This window comes from Podarcis bocagei, assembly GCF_964188305.1.
Source record: "Podarcis bocagei genome assembly, chromosome: 5".
Classification (NCBI taxonomy): Eukaryota; Metazoa; Chordata; class Lepidosauria; order Squamata; family Lacertidae; genus Podarcis; species Podarcis bocagei.
The window spans coordinates 61,608,717-61,623,396 of record NC_138129.1 but is presented as its reverse complement, the minus strand read 5'-3'; the positions used below and the strand labels follow the sequence as shown (position 1 = coordinate 61,623,396).

Below are 14,680 nucleotides of genomic sequence, written 5' to 3'. Positions count from 1 at the left end.
CCCTTCTTTCTCCACAGTGCTGCCCAAATCCAGATTAGGAATCACATGCCTCTTTGTGATAGATCGATCGATCGATCAATCAATCAATCAATCAATCAATCAATCGATTGATAGAGGCACAGGGCTTTTTTCAGCCGGATCTCACAGGAACTCAGTTCTAGCACCTCTCAGGTGGGCACCATTGCCATTATAACAAAACAAGGGAGGCATTCATGGTGAGTTCTGGCACCATATATGTTTAATATATAGAATCATAGAGCTGGAGAGGACTCTAGGATCATCTTGTCCAAGCTCCTACAATGCAGGAATGTTCAGCTGTCTCATACAGGGATCAAACCTTCCACCTTGGCATTACCAACACCATGCTCTAATCAACAGAGCTATCTGAATCCATGATCTACTTTAGCCCCAAGGCTTTTAGTTAAAAAAAACACACCACCCCAGACATTTTATTAGTGGGTTTATTTTTGTCTCAGATTTTATTTTCTTGCCTCTTACAAGTCAGAATTTGGTAGCTCAGCCTTCCCCAACCTGGTGCCCTCCTGATGTTTTGGAATATAATTTGCATTAGCCTCAGTCAGTATGGCTGTGCTGGTTCGAGTGCAAAACATCTTGATAGAGAGACTGTTGGAGCATTACATCTGACTGTACAAAATAAACATGTGCTTTTATATATTTCTAAGAGACTTATAGGAATGTGTGTGGTCACTTTATGGAGACTGATTACGGTCATGCTGCTTGGAAACATTTCCCTCCACCCGCCCTAAGGATACTTAAGCAACACAGATGCCATAGTTGTTGCTGATAAGGGAATTAGAGAGTATAAATACTGCCTCTAAACTGCAAAGTTTCAAGTTTATGGATCTGTGCACTGCAGCGCTGTAAACGGTTTTTCATAAATCCTCACCACTTATCATCCGTGTGATAGCTTTCCTTATAGATCTTACCCTTGTAGTAATTTTCCATTTTGCCACTCAGATGAATGGTGCATGTAGGTAAAGCAGCCCTGGCAGTGTGGAGCTAATTGCATTGCAGCATCTATTTAACTGTTCTCCGCTGAAATTGGGTAGCTATTCTGCATTATTGATTCTTTTCTGAAGGTAAAAATAATCAAATATGCATAAAACATTAAATGCAAAGTGAAATAAACGAATGCATGTTGTTCATGAATATATGAGGGAAGCAAATATCTGCAGCCAGAAAATGAAAATACTTTCATGGCACTGTGTTCAGCAAACTGTTCTGTCAACTACCCATGGTTGTAACATTGTTCCAGCTGTCATCTTTTAAAAATCTATACACACTAGAAAGAAGATTATTTCAACATTTACTAGGCTGGAAAATTGTTATTGCTCACACAGCAAGACTCAGTGAGTTTTGAGGTTTTCCTTTTCATTGCTGCCAACTTTTGATGATCCCAAGGAGACAGATTTTGGATCCTGCTTTAGACCTGCTCCTCCTTCTTCCTGTGACTTTAGAATGGCAATGACCCACAGGCTGGGAGCACTCTGTGCCTTGACTGCTTAGGATGAACCTATCATCAATAAGACATGACGTCATATAGAGTTATGAATATATTGTATTGTGTTGTCTTAATTGCATCCAGTCCTTTGCAAATTGATCCCTGCATTGGCCCGAAGAGAGATAGTAAACATAGAGCTGTCCAAATGTTGTTGAACTCCAACTCCTGTCAGTTCCAGCCAGCATGGGTCACCTTGCACCCATCAAGCATTCAATAGGGAGTCACTGGGAGGGAGAAGAGCTCTGATGTTTGTGTAAAGTGTGCAACTGCAGTCCTTCTGCAAAAAGATCAAAGCAGAGAAGAAAATGTATCAGCAGAGTGTAGACTTGTGCTCCCTGCAAATTCACAAATCATCCATGCATCTTGCAGTTACCATATTTTGTAGGATTGGGCTTGCAGTTCTGTTGTGCATCAATGTAATTTGCATTCTTTTGCTGGGATTATTGGGTTTTTGGCTCTTTGCACAGTCAAGGCAGTTAAAAGGACCTCATCTTCCATAGAAAAGAAAAGTCAAAGAAGAAAATTGAAGATGGAAGTTGAGTGGAGTTACAAGCAAGCAAGCAAGCAAGATAATGTTGTATTATTTCTGACTCTGGCTCTGCCCACTCTTGTAATGCAGCCCTCAGTCCAAAAAAGCTGCCCATCTATTATACACCTTTATCTAAGAGTAAGTTGCACTGAACTCAGTGGGATTTACTTCTGACTACCTATGCACAAGATTATCAGTTTTGCATTTTTCTGTTATATGGTGGGATAATTTAAAAAGGATAACAGAAGTTCATGATGGATACATTTTGCAATGTCTGTTAGGCATACTTAGCATTCCCACTCATAGGTGTAGTCTCCATGAATATACAAGTAATGGCCCACTGTAAACCTGTGCAGATTCAGAGGAGTCACACAGCTCCTTGGGTAGGACTATGGGCCCATCTTTGCCCTTCCACCCTAGCAGTATTCCCTCTTCAGACAATATCACTGATGCCTGAGGCGGAATGCATTTGAGTACTACATCCAAGAGAGAATGGCCATGACCTTCAGCGTCTGCTCAGTAATGCTATCAGGTCAGAACTTGAATAGAAGTTCAGCAGAGTGAGCAGTCTAAAATTACCTAGCTGCAACTTTGACCCTGCTTATGCACTTCTGAAGGCATCAGACAGGACCTTATCTCCTAGCAAGGCAGTTCTTATGTTCACAACACAAATAGTTCAAGAGTTGACTTATAGCAAAGAAGGCAAAAGGCATGAATGTTGGAAGTGTACTGAAAAGCATTGATGACTTGAGTGTGAAGACCGAATAGCAGTTATCTACAATTAAAATGCATCTCTAATCGTCCCACTTAACTTTTTAGTTCATCAACTAAAACAACAGTGCTCTCTTAACAGGATATTTATGCTCCATCCATTTCTAAAAGTGCTTCTAGGCTATTAAGGCAACAATACTGTGTACATTTATACACAGTGTAAGGGGAGTAAGTCCTACTGAATGAAGTGAAATTGCTTAGCATTCTGCTGTAAGCTCCTAAACGTCCATTGTAATGCAATGGACTTGGGTTCTGCTTCTCAGTTAGCCCCAGTTCCATTATCTCCCATGTATTAATTACCTTAACTCAAAATAGAGCTGGGAGCCAATGTCTATTATCACTTTTATTTGCTGTGCATAAAGGCCTAAACTGCATCCATGTGTGCGAGAGCTGGCTGAGGTAATCTGTAGCGCTGATACGGTTTTTGCTTTTGTCACTTCTTTGGAATTTTTGGAGGTAATAGAACGCACATCTATCCTGGGCATCAATGCCACTTAGTTACATTTTGGCCTTCTAGAGAGATGGATGACGCTGTACAAACCCTGGATCCTCCCAATGTGTTTCCATTCAAAGAAAGTTGGAATGTGTAATCCAGCTCTCTTGTTTTAGGGTTGCAACTAGGGATTGGGGGGGGGGATTTGATTTAAGTACACGTTTAAGGGTGATCCTATCTCATTTACATAGATATACTGTGTAAAAGCATATACTGTGTAAAAGGTGTATATGCATGTATATATTACGGTACTTAAAATTGCATGAAAATGAATTGTTTAAGAGAAGCTTTCTTTACAAAAATGTGCAAGACTACAACACAAAAATGTGTGCATTAAGAGAATTTCTACCTGAAATGCCAATTAATTTTTATCAAGACTTTATTTTGTTTTTTAAATGCAAGCTTTTATAAAAATATGGAAAACCAAACTTGCAACTGGAAAAAATGAGAAACTGGGGAGAACTAAAATTGACAACTTAATCCTTTGATAGTTGCAACACAGTCTCTCTCTCTCTCTCTTTTAAAAAAGTGAATGTACATGCTTGTAGCCTACACAGGACACTTTCAGACTGCCACTGTTTCTGGGAGGTATTCAATTAGATACTGGCAAATTCAAGTTGTGAAATTAAAATCAACCTGGCACTCTTGTGCTACAAGCTCAAGCTCACCACCCACCTTCCCCCTTTTTTGTAATAGGGGAAGCAACAAGGAAATGCACTGGAGAGTGTGGGATAACAATGGCTTAGCATACTGTCATACAACCTTCCCAGAAACAAATAAGAATCAATAAGCATTAAATAGCCAACTGTAGTCTAACCTCCATGTAAACTTTGTGCCAATGAAGCAGGATGAATGCTCAATAAGCAGGTCATCTGCAAGTGACCACAGACAAGAGTCCATTGTCGCTTTCTGATGTCTTCCTTAAAAATATTTAGTTGCCCAAAATTCAAACTGTTGAGCCTTAATCCTCTTTTCAGTTCACATGCCATGAAATTGGATAGACTTAGCATCTCACAGGGTTTCCTGCATATATGCCAAGAGCTCTGTGATCCTTGGATAATCAGCAGTAGATTATTGTTAGCAACTTTTTGCTTTTCTTTCCAAAAGTGGGATTTATTTCTGCAAATATTGTTGCTGTTGCATTTCAAGTTTTCCAAGAATGTTGTTGGAAGTCAATTGCATGTACTTGCAGTCCAAGACTATAACTCTATGCCAATTTACCTGGAAATTTCCATTGCATTAATTCTGAGCAGGTGTACATAGGGTTGCATTGCACATCTTTATCACATTCTATCATAGTGGGGATAGCAACTTGATTAGGATTGCAATCCTAAACACACAGGAGGAAGTAAGGTCCATTGAACACAGTGGAACTTACTTCTGAGTAAACATGTATAGATAGGATTGCTCTGTATGAAGATCTTTATTATATTGCATATCTGTCGGTGTCTAGAATATAATATAATTTAATATAGAGCACTTTCAGCCTTAACTGAATGAATTTAGTCTACAACTAGCTAAGCAGGTATCATACCCTAGTGAAAAAATGTAGAACTGATAAATTGGGGGTCCTTTATTGTTAGTTACATTCTTTGGCATTTGAAGCAGAAACAGAAAACTATGTGACGAGTTTGGGTTTTTTTTCTGTCAAGAGCTAGGTCCTAGCTTTGTTTACTTAGAAGTAAGGCCTGATTCCTATGGCCAAATTGCTCTTTGGTAATTTATTGAAACACAATAATCTGATGATATCTCCATGTGACCGTTCACCCCATGCCAACATAAACAACAATAGCAAAAAAGCTTTGAAATTTTTCAGATTGGATATGGAATTGGTGCTATTCATGTATTATTCACTTGTATGGCATGGGGCTGGACTGCTAGCTATGCCCTTGGCATCTAATCACCAGGCTAGCTCTCCCCATGTCTGAAAAAAAAAAGGTATTACTGAAATAATTTTGTCATTGAATATGCCTATGTGGGAACCATAAACAAGAAGAAAAAGCAAAGCACCAACATATAAAATAGGTAGGGTACTTGTTTATTTAGCTATGGAGCAGGTATTTTATTAAAAGCAAACATAAACTAAATAAAAAGCTAAACATAAATTAAATAGACTGTGACCCTATAATGCCATGTATGCCCTATATGTACCTGCAAAGGGGGAAACATGCAGTCAAAAAAGCATATATATATATATATATATATATATATATATATATATGCTCCTCAAAGGGATTTAATAATAAGCAAGGATTGTCTCCTCTTCCTTTGCTTCTGAAGACTCTGTAATATCCAAATGATTTCTAATTAGCAAGCCTATATATTTAGAATAAATTTCAGACATTGCTGTCTTAAGCCCTGCTCCCAGGGCCCGAGGGACTCTGCTAAAATCTCTTACATGTAATAGATTTTCTTTCTAATCTTCCTTTATTCCCCTCCCCCACAGCTCTGGAATCTGACACAGTCGTGTTTTAATTGGGAAAAATGCCTGCGAACCTTCTCTCGCCTTCCTGAGAAAGGCACAAGGGGTGGGGGAGGCTGGAATATCCTGGGATAAACAAAGGAGCTACCTTTATGTGAAAGAAGCCTGAATATCATTGAAATAATGAAAAGTTGTGCTTACAGGGAAGAAGAGCTATTTCCCAAAATATATCAATCTGATATTCAGAGCACTTGAGAGTCTATCCAGGTTACCTATTTCCTGAGGCCTTACCAAATAATACAGATTTAACAGATATGCTTTTTTTCATATGTATTTCTCACTTCAGCATCCTTTCCATTCCCCATAAATGGGCAAACGAAATCAAGTCTGCCAGATTAGTATGTGCATTAGGAATTGGCTGGAATATTTCATATGGACCATTGAAGGAAATAAAGATACAGTACATTGGATGTGCTGTCTTTATGCATTGTATTCCCTCCCCCTCTATCACCTAGGTAAATCTGCAGCCTCTTTGAAGCTTCTTCCTTGAACTGCTCCATATTTGCTGATCATCCTTTCTCTGTCAGCATTTTTCAAATGCCACAATCCAGTGGTGTATAAATTTTATCAAATAAATAAACTACAGCTGACATGAATTTGCCTCCCAAACAAACCATCCTTTGCTCATTTTGGATAACAAATATTACCTAGCTACAGACTTATCCTATTTCCATCTTTGACCCCCAGTAATATTAGATTTTAGTGTTTGACATGGCAGTTGATATTTCAACAAGCAGCAGAATTAGATTTTGTCTGTAGTGAACAGTGATATGCAATGGGATATCACAGTAATTTTTCAAACTTTCTACCTTCAAGGAAAACGTTTCACAATGGCATCTTCCAATGACACCTGTGCATCTTCCACAGAGTCCCATTTCTTCTTGAGGGACCATAACAGATTCTAGTTTTGGGTCCTGTTGGTACATATCAAACCTCACTGGGTTTCTGAAACAACTTGGAAAATGCCTGGCAGCTGTGTTCTCCCCCACAAGCGACCCTCGGGATGATTCATCACTCTTCTTTCCCGATGCACTTCTGTGACATATATCCAAAGATATATGCACACAATACGATAGCAGAGTCCAAACAGAAGCTAGGCATTTGAGGTGTGGAATTTAAGCGACAGAACAACGGAACATGGCCCCTACAGTGTGGTGTAGTGGTTAAGAGCGGTAGTCTTGTAATCTGGGGAGCCGGGTTCGTGTCTCCGCTCCTCCACATGCAGCTGCTGGGTGACCTTGGGCCAGTCACACTTCTTTGAAGTCTCTCAGCCCCACTCACCTCACAGAGTGTTTGTTGTGGGGGAGGAAGGAAAAGGAGAATGTTAGCCGCTTTGAGACTCCTGAAGGGGAGTGAAAGGCGGGATATCAAATCCAAACTCTTCTTCTTCTCCTCTCTTCTTCTCTCTTCTTCTCTCTTCTTCTCTAAGAGAGAACAGGAAAAAGCAATAGTACAACATAATGGAACAGTGTAACTGAACTTCCGTTCTCATGACTCCAACAGTATGGAATGTCAGCACAGACATGTGATGAAAACAATCACACATCCTGCAACGGGAGGACTGAAATCCCAACAGGTCCCAGCATCATATTTGCCAAGTTTGACCCAGAACATACCCAACACTACCTTGTGACTGGACATTGAAGAAGAAAGGCATTAAGTGATGGGCAAATTATCTGTGAACACTTCTTATTGAGGAATCTCCGATACGCTTTTAAAGAATTCAGGATTCCCCAGAAAATAGTCTGAGCATCACTAGTGTATCATATCTGGAATGTAACACTACTTAACACTAGATAGTGTTTTATAATTGCAAGGTGTTAGCATTTTTATCGTGGATTCCTTACAGGGTAGAGATGGATGGATGGAACAGTCTATATCCAGTCCATGTCAGTTTCACTTAAATCCATTCTGTCCTATTTCTCCATTAATCCGGGGTGTACTTAAAAAAACAAACAAACCTGCATGAAAATCCACAATGAAATGCATACTTTATAACACAATATGAATTTAATTCCATACTTCATATCAGGGAACATATTTCTAAACTGAATTTTATCATTTCAGAAGCATTTAAAGCTCTCTTTTTTTTAAGCTGAGGACAGCATCACAAAATTCAGAAAGAGCAAAATCCACTAGAGAATAATGTTCCAATATGCACATTGGCCTGGGAAGTGTGGATCATGTGAGCTTCCCTCAGAATTCACAGAAATACCATTCCTCCAGCATCCCTGGTTCAAGCGGTTTCCCATTCTGACTGAGCTGCAACTTGGCTTTCTTTCAAAGCTATGCAGACTGACCCACGTTGAGCCATCATCTAGAAACTTCCCATGAAAGATGCCATCTGGTTTGGTAACTAACCCTTGCATCATAGTGGATGGAGGGTGGGGGAGACTTTTAGACATTCAACACATAGTTTTTGGCTTCTGGACTTCATCCGGTGCTTGAGGGGTATTTTGCTCTCCTTTCTAGTATAGCAAAGGTCTTGTGTCTAGTTCCTCACTCATTATTTGGAGTGTTAATAACTAGTTAGATTATACAGTGCATATTTCTGTGGTGCGTATCACTGTGGCAGCTAGATGCTTTAATTACAGAGATTAAAGTACTAAACAAGGACAAAAAGAGAGAACAGCTATAATTACTAAATCTGTACATCTGTGCAAAATGCTTCATGCACTGCCTCAAGAAGGGTGTCGTGTAAGTGCCTAATTTTATTTGGTTTCAAATGTTAGCTGTGGTAGCAGAGTGAATGGAAGCATGTAGGTATCTCATGTTTCCCATGTTACAGGCTCCAGTGACATGGTGGTTTCAGACTCCTGGTTTAGATATCTGAATCCCCACCTACGAGGTATGAAGTGGTGGGTGGAGTGGTGGGAAACATTTTGAAGGGGAAAGAGTAAAAGAGTGAAAGGGTGAAACCCGTGTCCTTCAGGTGCTTTCCTGCAAACAGGGCTGCAGAATTGGAACTAAGTCCCGCTGGAAGATAGAACAGCTGAGAGAAGTGGTTTTGGGCTACCTGGGCAGAAACAGGTAGAGGATTCAAAAACTCCTGCTATGGAGTGACACTTTCCTTCTATGCTTTATACCTGTTTGGCATGCCCCACAACAACCCTGGTTGTGCTATGTTCTGCTGAGTTAGATTTAGATACCATACATCTCAGAAAACAGTGTCCTCTAAAAGTTTTTTCCATTGCATGGATAGGTCTGCGTGGAAGGTGCTCAGTTTGGCTCTTGGCATCTCAAATCCAGGGTCTTGTAAGATCCCTGTCTAAAACCCAGGAGAACAAGTCAGCTTAAACAATTCTGGGCAATGCTCTTACTTAATATAAGGCAGCATCCTATGACTCCTAAAGTTTGTGTGATAGATGCATTTTGGTGCCCAGCTTTTGCATTATTTTTGATGAGAAAAGGGCAAGAGAGTGAAACACATGCCCTTGCTGGCCCAGCAGTTTCCATTAGAACAGACGGATGAATCATCTTTCCAGAAATTAATTCCTTCCTTTAAATTAGTCACATCTCTGGCAGAAGACAGTGTGCCACAGACGGATGTGACCCACCTACTCTTTTTTCCAAGGCAGCAGGCCACCACTCTTTACTCACCTATCCAATAAATGGCCAATGATGTTGGTAGTTATGGAACATCTCTGCCTTTGCAAAATTCATTTTTCAGTGACCCTTATATATTGTATATAGTCTAGCAAAAAGAGTCAAAATAAACCTGTGGAGTCCTAGCAAAGACTATAAACACTTATATTGGAGTAAGACCTATTGAACTCAGTGACTCATTTCTGAGTAGGCGTGCATTGGATTGCATTGTAATTCATTATCAGTCTGCAACCTTGCAGTTAAAACTTTTTTTTTGAAGACTTATTATTTTCATAGCACTTTAAATACATTCATTCCATTGAAATCAGAGCAAAAGCTCCTGCTGATTACACTCACCTACTTTTCTATCATCCATGTGTGGTTCTGTCTTTATTATTTCCATTCTCCATATGAAGATGCAAATCTGAAAGAGAGTCCATTGCCCCAAAAAGGCCACCCTGTGAGCTTCTGACTAAACTGGAACTCAAATGCTCGTTGTTTTCCTGAGTCTAGACCAACCCTCTAGCCATTGAGGCAACTTGCTTTCAAGCTATGGACCTGAGTCTTTTTCCCCAGGCAACTGCAATTTGTGACAACTGTGAGGACTCTTTCTCACATTACAGAATGAAACACAGTGAGTTGCCTGTGGCACTCCAGTTTGAGCAACAAGAAGAAAGACTCCTCTCGCACAATAACATCACCGGGATGTATTGCCTTATAGTTGGACTCTTTCATCTATAATGCAGAGGAATAAGCTTTCTGTTTGTCATATTTGTAGTTTACAAATTCAAAACATTGGATTTTCTTCAGATAGATTAGAAAAAACCATGACCCAAGTAAGCACATCACAGGAAAAAGCAAGCAAATTCCCCCTCAAAAAGCAGAATAAAATGAGGCATTCAATTATTAAGAAATGGGTATAAATAAAAATGTTCTTTTCTCTACTTCACAGTCACCGATATGATCTAAATTAAGACTTATATCTCATTTGACTTTTCCCCAGGAAAGAAAAATGCTGACAGAGTAGAAGTTTGAAGAGCTCCCTGAGGTTAAGAGTGCTCCACATTTAATTTGTAGCATTGAGGCAAGAAGAAGAGAAGGTGTGAGATAGCTCCTTCCCTTTTTCATCTCTTCAGGCATGGGGCCTTGTCCATACAATCAGTTTATAATTCATAAGAAAGACACCTTTTGCATGCCTGTCCACATAGCTTTCTTCTTGCTTCTTCTGAACGTCCCCATTATTTTGTATCTGGTGCACTGATACTGGGAAAATATGACTCATTTAAGATAATGTATTCAGTTTGATCTGGTTCCTATATTGCCAGCTGTGTCATGGGAGTCACTGAGGCATGGCAGTTCTCCCAGTCACACTTTGAAGAAAGCCAACCCTGTAAGTGGGGCTCACAATGCGATTTCGACAATCCCCGTTTTTCTTTCCTGAAGGGCGGGATGACGAATCCTCTAGAGAAGCAGGTCCCTTTGGGCAAATGCAGAACTTCTCAGAGTTGAAGCAAGATGTTTCTGAAGCATCCTAAAATGAAACAAGGTCTTCCAAAACAATTTGGGGACACATTGGACAATTAAATAATAATAATAATAATAATAATAATAATAATAATAATAATAATAATAATAATTTATTATGTGTACCCTGCCCATCTGGCTGGGTTTCCCCAGCCACTCTGGGTGGCTTCCAACAAAGACCAAAAACACACTAAAATGTCACACATTAAAAACTTCCCTGAACAGGGCTGCCTTCAGATGTCTTCTGAATGTCAGGTAGTTGTTTATCTCTTTGACATCTGATGGGAGGGTGATCCACAGGGCGGGCGCCACTACTGAAAAGGCCCTCTGCCTGATTCCCTGTAGCTTTGCTTCTCGCAATGAGGGAACTGCCAGAAGGCCCTCGGCGCTGGACCTCAGTGTCCGGGCAGAACGAAGGGTGTGGAGACGCTCCTTCAGGTATACTGGGCCAAGGCCATTTACGGCTTTAAAGGTCAACACCAACACTTTGAATTGTGCTTGGAAACATACTGGGAGGCAATGTAGGTCTTTCAAGACTGGTCTTATGTGGTTATTGCGGCCTCCCCAGTCACCAGTCTAGCTGCCGCATTCTGGATTAGTTGTAGTTTCCGGGTCACCGTCAAAGGTAGCCCCACATAGAGCGCATTGCAGTAGTCCAAGTGGGAGATAACTAGAGCATGCACCACTCTGGCGAGACAGTCCGTGGACAGGTAGGGTCTCAGCCTGCGTACCAGGTGGAGCTGGCAAACAGCTGCCATGGACAGAGAATTGACCTGCGCCTCCATGGACAGCTGTGAGTCCAGAATGACTCCCAGGCTGCACACCTAGTCCTTCAGGAACACAGTTACTCCATTCAGGACCAGGGAGTCCTGAAAATTCTTTAAAAATAAATAAGTAAGAGGATTAGCACAAAAGCTCCAAGACCTATGTTCTGTAATTTGGCAAGCTTTATCAATTCGGGAGGGACTGCGTCTACATGTATATTTTTAGGACCCGCCTTATTTTTGTGATTGTAAGTTGTTTTAGACTGTCTTTAATATTGTGCTTTAATGTTGCAACCCAAGCAAGCAATGTTGCAAGCAAGCAAGTGAGCAAACAATGATATCTTTAGTGAATATCTATAGGTAGGACAGAATTTTTAAAGCTTCATGGCTCAAAGTATTGTTAAAAGCTATATTAAAGCAATGCAATCATAGATATATATACAACCATTTCAGCATCCATTCTTGTGCTTTATAACCCGTTTAACGGCTCTTACAAGAAAACAAACAAGCTTTTGTTCCCCCCCACTTGGCATTATGGGGTGAAAGCAGATTGGTAGGAAAGGTGAAGCAGGGGGAGAGCATGCAATGGCTCTTTGGAAATCAACTGCAGATTTGAGTTTACATCCCAAACATTTATTTCCCCATTTGTTTGTGAGATATGCCATATATGAACAGCTTAGCAGTGGTGGGCTTTTGGCTCCCAAATTTTAGTTATGCCCTGTGTAATGCTAAAAGCTGGAGTACCCCTGCCTCTCTCACTCGGTTCTACAGCATTGTTGTGGCGCCCCCTGCAGTGCAGTGCAGCCACACCAGTTGTGGCACTCTAAAACTGCCTCTGAGTTTAGCAGGAAATATTTGACATTAGACATAAAAGTGTTATCTATAGACCTGTTCTGGATACCTCCCCTTTCCCCTTCCCCCAGATAAACAAAGTCTGATTATGAAGGCCACTTTTGAATGCTAAAACTCATCTCTGGAGCTAGGACTTCATCTCAGTTCCACCTGTTCAGTCAACATAGAGAAGAAGCAGGATTAAGCTGGTTGGTTTGTCTCCATCTCCATATATTAGGCTGGTTATCATAACAGGCTCAGTGCATGCACCAGACCGGCACTTGCAGTCAGAAACTCAGGTTCAGCATATAGATCATACACATGTAGAGTTTTCCTTCATAAGAGGGAAGGCCAAAGACAGACATTTTGCTGTCTGAAGCAGGGCAGAAAATGGTGCCTTTTCTCCACTTCCATCAGTCATGGTGCTTAGTAACAAAGGCCTGCCAGATATTTTTGCATGTGAAATAATACAATCTTCAAACACCTTTTCCCTTCTCTGAAAGTAAAGATAAAATACCTAGCTATGTGCTGTCCTTTCATGATCCCCAGTATTGGATGCCTAAGTGACAGGAAGCTTTCCTATAAACAGGCTCAGCTGTGGTAGTACGGGTGAAAATCAGGAACGGAAAAGGTGTCAGGTTTCACCAGCTCCCCTTAACACCCTACAGCAGCAGCAAACCTATTTTCCCAGTTGAGTGCATAGAATTTCTTGCATGTTTTCTGAGAATTTGAATTGTGGGACAAGAATATCAGCAGAAAGCAGCAGGAAGACATGTACAGACTGTCTATCGTATCAGATTTCAAGAAAGCAGAAAGAAATGTCACGGGGAGCTTTTTGTGGAATATTTAATTAACAGCAACAGCTACAGAAATGAAAAACAACATCCAGGCAATTACAGTGTTCAATAAAGCAGCTCTCAAAGGATGAAGCAGCAGTGGATTAGTGACTGGCATTTAAATATGTTATCAACCAGTTAGGGGAGACTGGAGTAGATTCACTTCCCGGAGGACTAGGCTAGTGCAATGTATTATCGCTATATTATTGTGGATTTTTTTTACCCAGGGCAGTAAATTGAATTATATATAGGAGATAGTGATGCCAGTTCAGGTCTCAACTTAAGGTCTCAGCTACGCAATCTGTTCTTCTGGACAGTATATTAAACCATGTTCTTGATATACCTTGGGATTCAGTCAGTCATTCATTTTGGTTGAGTGAGAGAGACGCTGGAAAACTGTATTATTTATAAAGGTGGAGAAATATGCTAATCTTTGGACACTTAAATAGAATGGAATAAAGCATTCATGTGCGCTTACCTCAAGGGCCATGTACAACTGGCAACGGTTGTGCCTTCATGTCAACTGGAAGAGAAAAACGTTGGATAGAATTTCCATAGGTAGTGATCTTTTCTCCAGTAAAATAGGCTTTTTTTTAAAAAGCACATTAACTGGACTAAATCATGCATTCACTACAATAAGTTGGCATGCGGTTTCTTAAAGCATTAGTTTTTGAAGCCATGAATAACACTGCTTTGGGTTTGTTATTTTAAACACATCAAACAAAAGGTTTCCTGAGCCACCTTGTTCCCTGCTTCTCCAAGCTATCACCATGCAGGCTGCTTGCAGCAGAAACAGCCTTGTGCATTTGGAGCATTGGTGTAGCATAGCTGTGAAGACTGCAGCTCTCCACACCAGAGGTGGGTAACCTCAGGCCCAGGGGGGACCTTCTCTGAGTGTTGTTATTCTTGGCTTAGAGCCTGACTCAACTTTCTTCGAATAGAAGGGAACCCTCCAGTCATGGAGAATCTCACCAGTCCAAGGCACCTTTTTGCAATGGTTGCTTGTTGTCTCTGCCCGACACACAAATCATCAGCCATGCTTTCTTGTAGTCATAGCTTATGGGCTTCTGAGACCAAAAGCAACAGAGATGATCACAGCCAATCTATGGCTCCAAACAGTAGCCCCTTTGTTTTCTTTGAATCACTTCTCTTATGCTGGCAGCTAAGACAGTCCCTTTTAGAAGTAATTTAAAATGCTGCTTCTTTAGTGCTGCTTGACATTATATCTTGAAGGGTAATTGCATTCTAGGGTTTCATACATGCATTCTAGGGTTTCATTCATGCAACAGACCTTCGTAGCTGAATATCTGGCAAAAGAGGAGAATAGTCACAGGCCAACAAAT

The 14,680-nt window shown here is 40.6% G+C and overlaps 1 protein-coding gene across 2 annotated transcripts in view; it reads left to right on the top strand.

The window, feature by feature from the left end:
• DAB1 (DAB adaptor protein 1) overlaps positions 1-14,680 on the top strand; it is a 656,563-nt gene that overhangs the window by 164,238 nt on the left and 477,645 nt on the right. Inside the window, exon 1 of one of the 2 annotated variants that reach the window (XM_081196887.1) lies at positions 192-215. The exons of the other annotated variant lie outside the window; for it this stretch is intronic. The gene's annotated coding sequence lies outside the window, so the exon portion shown is untranslated. Of the gene's footprint in view, positions 1-191; positions 216-14,680 lie in introns of those variants that run through there. 2 annotated transcript variants of the gene reach the window in all.